Below are 10,420 nucleotides of genomic sequence, written 5' to 3'. Positions count from 1 at the left end.
TGTCCTACCAACCGATCCCTTCTTCTAGTCAAGTTGTGCCACAAACTTCTCTTCTCCCCAATCCTATTCAGTACCTCATATACTCTAAACAATGTAAAACCAGGGGTAAACCTATGAACAAGATATAGAATCAGCAGTGCAGATGCAGGGCAAAACCAGGCCACACCAGAGTCGGACGCTGTCAATCGGACTGCGTCGTCAGTGTCTCCGCAACTGGCTGTGTATTGACACACATTACCTATACTGACGCCGAGCGCGCCTTTAGGCAGGTATTGCAGCATGATTACAACTAGTTAGTTAATGAGCAGTTAGGCTATTCTATATCCGGCAACGGCCTTCCCACAGTGGATGCACCGGTTCCCGTGAGATCACCGAAGTTAAGCGCTGTTGGGCGTGGCCGGCAGTTGGATGGGTGACCATCCAGCCGCCATGCGCTGTGGCCATTTTTCGGGGTACACTCAGCCTCGTGATGCCAACTGAGGAGCTAATCGACCGAATAGTAGCGGGTTCGGTCAAGAATACCATCATAACGACCGGGAGAGCGGTGTGCTGACCCCACGCCCCTTCTATCCGCATCCTCCTCTGAGGATGACACGGCGGTCGGATGGTCCCGGTAGGCCACTCGTGGCCTGAAGACGGAGTACTATTCTATATCCACTGCCGGAAAAAAAACTCGTACACAATTTTAGAGGCCGGCCGGGGTGGCCGAGTGGTTCTAGGCGCTACAGTCTGGAATCGTGCGACCGCTACGGTCGCAGGTTCGAATCCTGCCTCGGGCATGGATGTGTGTGATGTCTTTAGGTTAGGATTAAGTAGTTCTATGTTCTAGGGGACTGATGACCTCAGGACTTAAGTCCCATAGTTCTCAGAGCCATTTGAAACAATTTTAGAGGTTTCTAGTTCAGTCAAGATTGACTGTTGCAGCAGTGCGTATGGAGTACATGAAATGCTTACAGTTACAGATCAATAGCAGAAGCGGTTCTGAGGTACGAGGTGTCGACTCATGCTGAAACACCCATATTAGAACGTGGTGTAGCCTCCATGGGCGGCAATTCAGGCGTTCACTTTGGTATCTAGTCGATCGTATAGATGTCGAATACTGTCCTGGGATACGTTATGTAATGGCTGATCGACCTGGTCGCGAATTCCTGTAAGAGTTAGATGACGAGTCGCACGAGTCACTGAAAGGTCTCTGTTGGATTCCTTTCATGTTAATTTCCTAAATCTGTTGTCATTTACGGCATAAATTCCCCTTCTAAATTTACTGTGGCGTTTCTGACTATTTGGGAGGAGACTGAGTAGTGGAACGTGTTACTTTTACACATAAACAAGAACGATCTGTCACACTACTACACTTTAAAACACAGTTTATATGTATTTTATGTCACACAGTCTCATGCGGAACCTACATCCGCTTTCTTTTATATACTGTATATGATAAGATACTGTCATCCCCCTTCCCTTCTGTGTGAGAGGATGAATGAGCAAATGTATTTCTAGTTGCATGCTTGAGGGTAGCAGACAAGCCTGTCTGCTAGAGAACAGTAGGACCAACGTCAGAACAGGTAGCTACGCTTTCTAAAAGCAAAGAGGTTTCTACCCTTAGTATGGTCCTGTCCGTCCCTTGTGATGTTGGTATAGGAAGCTGCCTCTCTGGCCACTTCCGCTTGTATTTGTGAGACACCCTCAGGAAGGGACCAGGCAGTCTGTCCACGGCGAGCGTCTGAAGTGGTAAGATCTCCGGTTAAGCGCGTGTCTGCTAAGTCCGTAGGACTATGGATTTCGTAAGTTCAGCCTAACTGAAAATTTAATCACCTTTATTTCAGGTTTAGTTTTAAAGTATCTAATGTTATCTTAAATTGCAACGCAGTGTAATTCGAGTGTGAAGTTCAGAATATATTCCGGTAGTTGCTTTGTTACTACTTTGTGAGTAAAGTGGAACCACGTGTTGATCAGTAACTCTAAGTTCATCAATCTTAAATGCGAATGTGCGTGAGATTATACCATCTCGTCTTGACAATATTTTTCAATATAGCAACTTTTCTTTGTGTTCAACCCACGTGTGGTGTACTTTGTGAGACCAGTACCACGTGCTTATACAATTGTTTGACCCATCAGGTTAATAGTAAGACGATAGTAACCAGTTCGAGGTTTTTCTTTTGTAAATTGCTTTTCGATCTAACTTATTTTAATTATCAAAATTATTGTGGAGTTACACTCTTTGTGTAAACCAAGTTGACCACGTGAAGCATGTGGTGTAATCATCAAAGTAGCCCTCAGCTATTCTTTTTGGGAAGATTTCACAGAGAGTTAGTATGAATTTAGTATACCAGTGTGTGGTAATTACATGACGGACAGGATTGTGCTACGAACGTAACTTCTTTGGGTGAAAATTGAATCGCTTGGTTGTGGTTAATTTCCTCTTGCATATGTTTCAACGTTCTTCGTGTGTTATTTTATGAATGCATTGTTGTATGCAGTCTCCCAATTTTGGCTCCATATTTGATGTGTTTATAAGGCACCAGTTTAGTTATGAATGTAGTTTAAGATGCTGAAATTTCAATGATCAATGTTAAAATAAATTTCCAAATATAAACGGATTTATTTCTTTTTATTTAAATTCTCTCATATATATATATATATATATATATATATATATATATATATATATATATATATATCACCGGTTGTCGTATGACTATTAAAAGATTATAATTAATGTTACTCTGGTTGGGAATTTGGTAAGCTAGACTGTATACACAGGTGAAACAGTTGCGCAGTAATGCAAGGTTAACTTCCCCAGATAGCTCACGGCTTTTAACCCGCTTTTATTGTCTTGAACAGCAGCACCGCTTTCATAGCAAATTAAACCAACAACATTACATCACTTCTTGTCCAATCATATCCCACATGTGCTCGACCGAAGACAAGTCCGGAGATTGTGCCGGCAAGAGAAATTGCTGCATGTCATGAAGAGCACGTTGCTTTCATAGGCAGTATATGGACTTGCACTATCCTGTTGTAACAACGCACTAGTTAATGTTGCCTCCAGAACCCCCAAAGGCGAATGAGGGGTATAGCTTATCGCACCCCAGACTATAAGGCCTGAGGTGGGGGCAGTGTGTCTTGGACGAATACTCTCTACGTGGCAGCACTCACCAGGTGCAAACGACCATCACTTACGTGTAGGCAAGATCACGGCGTGCCAATCCATCTTCCAAGCGATCCTCTGACGGCACCAGTCAAACTGTGCATGTCGATGCTGTGGCGTGAGTGTAAGATGGGCTGTAGGTATGCGCGCCCATAATCCCACTGGTGACAGCCATTTCACAACAGTTCGTGTTACCACGTCTGGGCTCACAAGCCCTCTTACCTGTGCTGTGGTAGCTGTGGGACCTGCCCCTGCTACCCTCACAATGCGACGATCCTCGCTGGCGCCTGTGCTGCGTGGACGTCCAGAACCTCGTCTATGGGTGTGAGAATGTTCACGTGACCACAGATTCCAACATCTTTGCACAACTGACTGATACAGTTCCGCACTGCCGCCTGTTAAACAAAGTAAGAGCCTACGGAATATCAGACCAGCTGTGTGGCTGGATTGAAGAGCTTTTAGCAAACAGAACACAGCATGTTGTTCTCAATGGAGAGACGTCTACAGACGTTAAAGTAACCTCTGGAGTGCCACAGGGGAGTGTTATGGGACCATTCCTTTTCACAATATATGTAAATGACCTAGTAGATAGTGTCGGAAGTTCCATACGGCTTTTCGCGGATGATGCAGTAGTATACAGAGAAATTGCAGCATTACAAAATTGCAGCGAAATGCAGGAAGATCTGCAGCGGATAGGCACTTGGTGCAGGGAGTGGCAACTGATCCTTAACATAGACAAATGTAATGTATTGCGAATACATAGAAAGAAGGATCCTTTATTGTATGGTTATATGATAGCGGAACAAACACTGGTAGCAGTTACTTCTGTAAAATATCTGGGAGTATGCGTGCGGAACGATTTGAAGTGGAATGATCATATAAAATTAATTGTTGGTAAGGTGGGTGCGAGGTTGAGATTCATTGGGAGAGTCCTTAGAAAATGTAGTCCATCAACAAAGGAGGTGGCTTACAAAACACTCGCTCGACCTATACTTGAGTATTGCTCATCAGTGTGGGATCCGTACCAGGTCGGGATGACAGAGGAGATGAAGAAGATCCAAAGAAGAGCGACGTGTTTCGTCACAGGGTTATTTGGTAAGCGTGATAGCGTTACAGAGATGTTTAGCAAACTCAAGTGGCAGACTCTGCAAGAGAGGTGCTCTGCATTGCGGTGTAGCTTGCTGTCCAGGTTTCGAGAGGGTGCTTTTCTGGATGAGGTATCGAATATATTGCTTCCCCCTACTTATACCTCCCGAGGAGATCACGAATGTAAAATTAGAGAGATTCGAGCGCGCACGGAGGCTTTCCGGCAGTCGTTCTTCCCGCGAACCATTCGCGACTGGAACAGGAAAGGGAGGTAATGACAGTGGCACGTAAAGTGCCCTCCGCCACGCACCGTTGGGTGGCTTGCGGAGTATAAATGTAGAACTTGGGTGGCAATTCTCGGAAAGGACCATCCTGTCACTCGGAAGGACACAATCTGAACCATTTAAGACTCGCTCAGTTGGCTGTAGAAGGCTTGAGTGGGTCTCCGTGTCATGGCTGCGCTTGTTTCATATCTTTTCACGACACTGAGCCTTCCGGCTGTGAGCATTCCCTATGATAGGGTAGACTCGGATGGCGCGCTTGAAGCTATGCCACCACGCTATCTGTTGGCGGACGACGTTGAAACCGTTATCAGTACATTTACTATCGCCCAGGTGGCATCATCAGATCAGGTGTACTTTTTTCGGCAGTGTATTACGAGAATCGTGTTTCGAGTGCCTAGTGTCATATTACCGTTTGATTCTGAAAATTTGTAACCTGGAACAGCATTTGAAATGGATAATCGTCGAACAACGCACAGTATTGCCAACGGCCAGTCCGGAGTCGAGCAGACACTGAGAGCTGCGGCCGCACCGCCCACCATCCTCGACGTTGCCGCGCTCGTGAAAGCTAAGGTAAGTGCTACGCTCCAGTCACGAGACACGGTCTGGCACACAGTACACACCACCACTACAGCAGTGACGACCAAGACACAGGAAACTCAGGCGATAAATGCGAGCGAAATCCACGCTATGAACAAATCTTTAAAGTTCCTGACTAGGAGAGATCCCTAGCGGTGCGATAGACTTTTTGAAACTATCTATAAGATCTTGTAGGTTAGGATCCCGGGCATCAGACACTGCAGCCGTTCATGCTGGTAAGATCTCGTTTGACAAAAAAAAAAAAAAAAAAAACGGAATTTTGTGTGAGAGTCACCAGCTTTAAAAAAGATCAGTTATGTAGTCTGGTTGCATGGTCTAGTGTATGGTCTGGCAGCGTAGTATGCAGGCGGTAGTAGGTTTGAGTATTGAATGTCGCCCATCTCAAGGACCCGAAATGCAGGCAGGTCGTAGGTCGTAGAAACGACGTGGAACAACTGTGTGAGACGCCTTCCAGCGTATCCTTCAACACTCCGGTGGTGGCTCGACTGCACCAAGCCTTCTTTACTTCGTTCGATGATGAATTACGGTCACGACAGAATGCTGTGGCAACGACATACCATGGAATACTATTTCACAATTCTCCGGGGACTCTCAAACCATGCCCCCTTTGTTCAACGACAGATTGAAATTCAACGTATTCAGGCAAAGATAATTTCTCTTATGCGTCACTGCCTTGAAGGCACAATAGTACGCGCAAGATGTCACGATTGTGTACTAGGAGAGCCCCCGTCCACGTATCATATTATTCGAGAGAAGCAGCGGTGTCGGAGAAAGCTGGTCAACGACCTCGACATGCCAGATGGTCGTCCATTGACATCCCAGAATGACTTCCTAAAAGCCTTTGTGGATCACTACAACCAGTTCTATGCAGCAGAGGACCAGAACATAGCGGTAACGACTTATGTCCTCCTTTCCTTGATGGGTACCCTAGATGAGGCTGCTGCGGATATTCTCACAGCGACAATTACGTCTGACTACGTCGCCGATGCTCTTCATTAGGGCGCGGCGAATAAAGCCCCAGGTCTAGATGGGTTCCCGCTGGAGTTTCACCGCACATTCCACGACATCATGGGCTCACGCTGGACTGCGATGTGTGAAGAACTGATGAACCCTGGCCTTCCCCTCCCACCCGAATTCGTAGAAGGCTTGCTTATCCCGGTCCCCAATCCATCGGGAGGTGGGGGAGTTGGGCATTATCGGCCGCTGAGCATGTTAAATTGTGACTTCAAGATTTTTAACCGTATTCTTGCCGCTCGCCTTCTGCACGTCATTCCTAAAGTCATCTCTCTGGATCAAACGTGCTTTGGTGGTGACAGTAACATTCAGACGGTAATCAGCGATTACTGTGACGTCATAGCACTGGCCACGACATGCCGCCGTCCCGGTGCCTTAGTGACAGTGGACTTCGACCACACCTTTGACAGAGTGAGTCATGCCTTTCTGGAAAACGTACTCAGACGGATGGCCTTTCCCGGCAGGTTTATACACATCGTCTTGCGCCTCCTCCGAGGTGCCACGTTGCGAGTGCTGCTCAATGGCCGTGTGGCGGACCCTATCAATGTCATGCGGTCGGTCCGTCAAGGATGTCCACTGTCGATGCTGCTTTTCGTCATCGCCCTTGAGCCGCTGTTGCACGGTTTGAGGAGCCGGCTCGCAAGGATAACAATGAGGGGGAATGCTTTCATCTGCCGCGCCTATGCAGATGAGGTGGTGTTCTTGGTTCTATCGGAGGAGGAAGTGCGAGAGGCATTGGCATGGATCAACCAGTACGGGACTGCTGCTGGCAGCCGTGTAAACCTGACGAAATCTACTGCTATGTCCGTAGGTGGAGGTCTTCCAGCAGAGACTGTGACTCCATTGCCATTAGTGGACAAACTCAAATGTTTGGGGATCACCTTCACGAGTGATATACAGCGCACGATCTGATTTAACTGTAAACGCCTGCTTCAAGCTATCCACGCGAACGTTCGTGGCAACCTCCTGAGGGCATTGGACATGTTACAAAGGGTGGATTTTGTTAATTCTCATCTAGTCTCGCGACTGCCCAATTTAGCACAGATTTTACCGATGTCAAAGGCAGTGGCACACAGACTTCAGGCGGCGTTCGGTTACTTGCGCGGGTCTTATCCTCAAAGTCCGCTACGACACGTTGACACTTCCTCCACGAGATGGCGGTCTCGTCCTTGTCAACGTCCAAGCGAGAGCAGCTGCCCTTTATGCAAGTACGATGGTTAAGTCGTGGACCCGCAGCCGAACGGAATTATCGGGAAGCCTGATTGACGAACTGGCCCCTCCCTCTGGCACCTGTTGCCGTAGCCGATATTTCTTTCTCGCTCTCACATGTCAGGACCTTTTTCATCGAATACAGTTATGTCCATGCCAACTTGCCAAAGTACCAGAAACCCCACCGCACGTGATGTTTACCGCCTAATGATGAGAAATCATACTAGGAATGTTGTGGAATGCCGACATCCTACGATCACATGGCCCGTGGTTTGGCGTTCTGTGCACCATGTCCTCCTGGAGACGAGCGCTTGTGCGACGTGGTATTTGGTCGTTACTAAAAAATACATGACACAACTTTGTCTAAATGCCATAAAAGTGACAGATTCGCCGCTGTGTCCTCGTTGTCACATGCTTGATACGGACGAACATCGACTGATGTGTGGATCTTCTGCAGAGGTGTGGCATCTGATTCAGAAGATGCTTGCCTTTCTTCTACGTACGGCTCTCCATGCCATTACACAGCAATCTCTTCTGTTCCCAGATGAGACATACTTCCCACGTACGAAGACCAACGCTGTGAACTGGATAAAAGGCCTCTCGATCTCTTATTTGTTCCATGAATGTGATAAAGAGTGTTCTTGATTTTTGGACGTTGCTGCAAGATCGCTTTACTTTTCTCGTGGACCATCCGCGATATCGTCAGTACTATGCCAACTTTTTTGGTAGTGCTTTCTTCGACCCCCCATGCAACTGGGGTGCCTCAGGTGTGAGAAGGTGATTTCAGTGAGTTTGTGTAATACCAGGACTCGATCCAATGTATTGGCAAATGCAATATTCTTCGTGAAGACGTGCCTGGAACATGCCTGACTGCCTTGGGATTCAGTGTGCGTCTACCCACAAGTTGGCGGGACGCGGATGCCATTTTGTCTGTTCTGCCAGGAGGGCGTTTTCTTTAAATTCTATAATTCCCTTTTTATTTTGTTTGTTATTGATGGTAATTATACATAATTGTTTTTCGCCTAGAGAGCGTCCTATGTGATCTCAACAAATATATAAAAATAAATAAATAAATAATTTAGAAAAAAATCTCGATAGGTACAGTTTTTTAAATCCTTATCAAAATGATTTTGATTATCATTTTAACTCAATTATTTGATTTAAATGTAATTTTTAATTCCATTCCTTTGTCACATAATTTTAATCATAATATCAACTTCTTCATTCGCTCTCATTTTTCTTCCTATCATTCCTTCTCCACTTGAAATCTTTGTTCCTGTACTTCTAATTAATTTTGTATATTAATTTCGATTTAATTTCCTTCGTTTTGTCGCCCTGTTTTTTCATCCACATTACTGCGTTCATTATATCATATTATATCATTATTTTGTCATATATAGACATGGTTGGAGACCGTGCCTGTTATATAAAATAAAAACCTTCAGAAGTGAAATCGTCGTGTAAGACCTTACTTTCAGGTTTCTTCTTCACTCTGAAAATTTCAGATCTTTTCCTGTATGACACGAACTTCACAATTATGGATCTTGGTTTTGGGCGTCTTACGCCCTACTCTATGACTTCCGCCTATGTCGTTCAGAGTCACCTGCAGGCGTAGTTTCTCTTGGACAAGACTGATCACTAAGTCATCAGCATTTTATATAATGTAAATTGTTGCTGGTGTACAGCAACCAGCAATAATTTAGCTTCAGGTTACTTTATTCAAAAGGTATCGAATTTTTTACAATTCATCATCAGACGGTTTTTTCATGCTTTCATAAATACAAATTATGCTTGGATTTTCTGTGAGTTCCCCTAGGATAAACAATACGTTACAAATTACAAACTTGTAGCCAAAATGGCGGCGCTACATATTTGTGTTAGGTGCTACCCAGGTTAGGCTGTCATTACTAAAAAAAAAAAAAAGGAGACTTAGAATTAAAGCAAAATATCCATTTTACGAGGTCTAAGTGTTTGAAACCATTCCCGTAATTACATTATAGCATTGCACGATGCTGGAATATCTTCAAAAATATTATATGATTTTTCTACACTGTAAATTGCTGTCACTCGTCACACACTGCATGACGCATCGTAGGTAAAATTTCAAACTGAGAAGATGTGTAAACTGCACTGACATTAAAACACAAGAACTCTATTCTGCATGGAGGTAATACCTCTTAGCAGTTCTGTTTCTTTGACATTTCGATAATCGTCTATCTTGTTGACATGCACAAGATATGATAGCATGTCTTGCTTCTTTCCTCATTTCACACGTTTATGGGCTGGTAAAGAGCATACAGGTAAGTTTTTGCAAGCCTGAACATTAAAAATGTTGTGTACACGAGCTGAGAGCCGAAAATATAACGATCAAGAAACAGCACCAGTGAGCAAATAAGCTCTGGTTTCGCAGTTCCAGCTTAATTTGCTAATGACACAAATACAATAAAAGTAGAATGAAATGGATTTCGAAAGCATGCTTTTCACGTCACATTCTTCACTTCTTGGTTATTCGAAATACATCAACTAAAAACAAGTTACAATAACGAGGACAAATGTATCGTATTACTAAATCAAATACGTATTCAAGAATAGATAAACATTCGAAATTGCCTTCCTAAAGCTATGTTATTCCTGTGAGCACTGTATTTAAAACAGCTGATGCGCCCACACGACAGAAATAATGAACAAGAAGCATTCGTAAAACAGTAGTCTGTTAATATTTTGGGGTATGTAAGATGCCGGCTGGCCCCGTCCATATTGGCTTCAAAACAACGCAAAGCTTTAAGTTTATAGCATCATACCCTTCTTTTTTACCTCCTTGTGAAAAACGTATGAGCAAACACTGTTTGAAAAACATAAGCTTCACTAGAAAGAGTAGTCTGTCTGTCTTGTCATACTCACATTCAAAAGAGATAGTAAAGCAGAGATATAATCAGTTTGCCGCACAAATGAAAAGAAAACTCATTCTTTTATTAAGGTTAAATACCACCTTGAGCGGTGTAAAGAGATAAACAATACACACAAAGAAAAGTTCTCGCTCAATACAATAATCAAAAGACGATAGGTCGAATTATATCTC

At 44.4% G+C, this 10,420-nt stretch overlaps 1 pseudogene; it reads left to right on the top strand.

The window, feature by feature from the left end:
• Positions 1-326: 326 nt before the first annotated feature.
• Positions 327-443, top strand: LOC126482783 (5S ribosomal RNA; annotated as a pseudogene).
• The last annotated feature ends 9,977 nt before the right edge of the window (positions 444-10,420 follow it).

This window comes from Schistocerca serialis, chromosome 5 (assembly GCF_023864345.2).
Source record: "Schistocerca serialis cubense isolate TAMUIC-IGC-003099 chromosome 5, iqSchSeri2.2, whole genome shotgun sequence".
Taxonomy (NCBI): Eukaryota; Metazoa; Arthropoda; class Insecta; order Orthoptera; family Acrididae; genus Schistocerca; species Schistocerca serialis.
The sequence above is the reverse complement of the archived record's forward strand: the minus strand, read 5'-3'. Positions and strand labels throughout refer to the sequence as shown.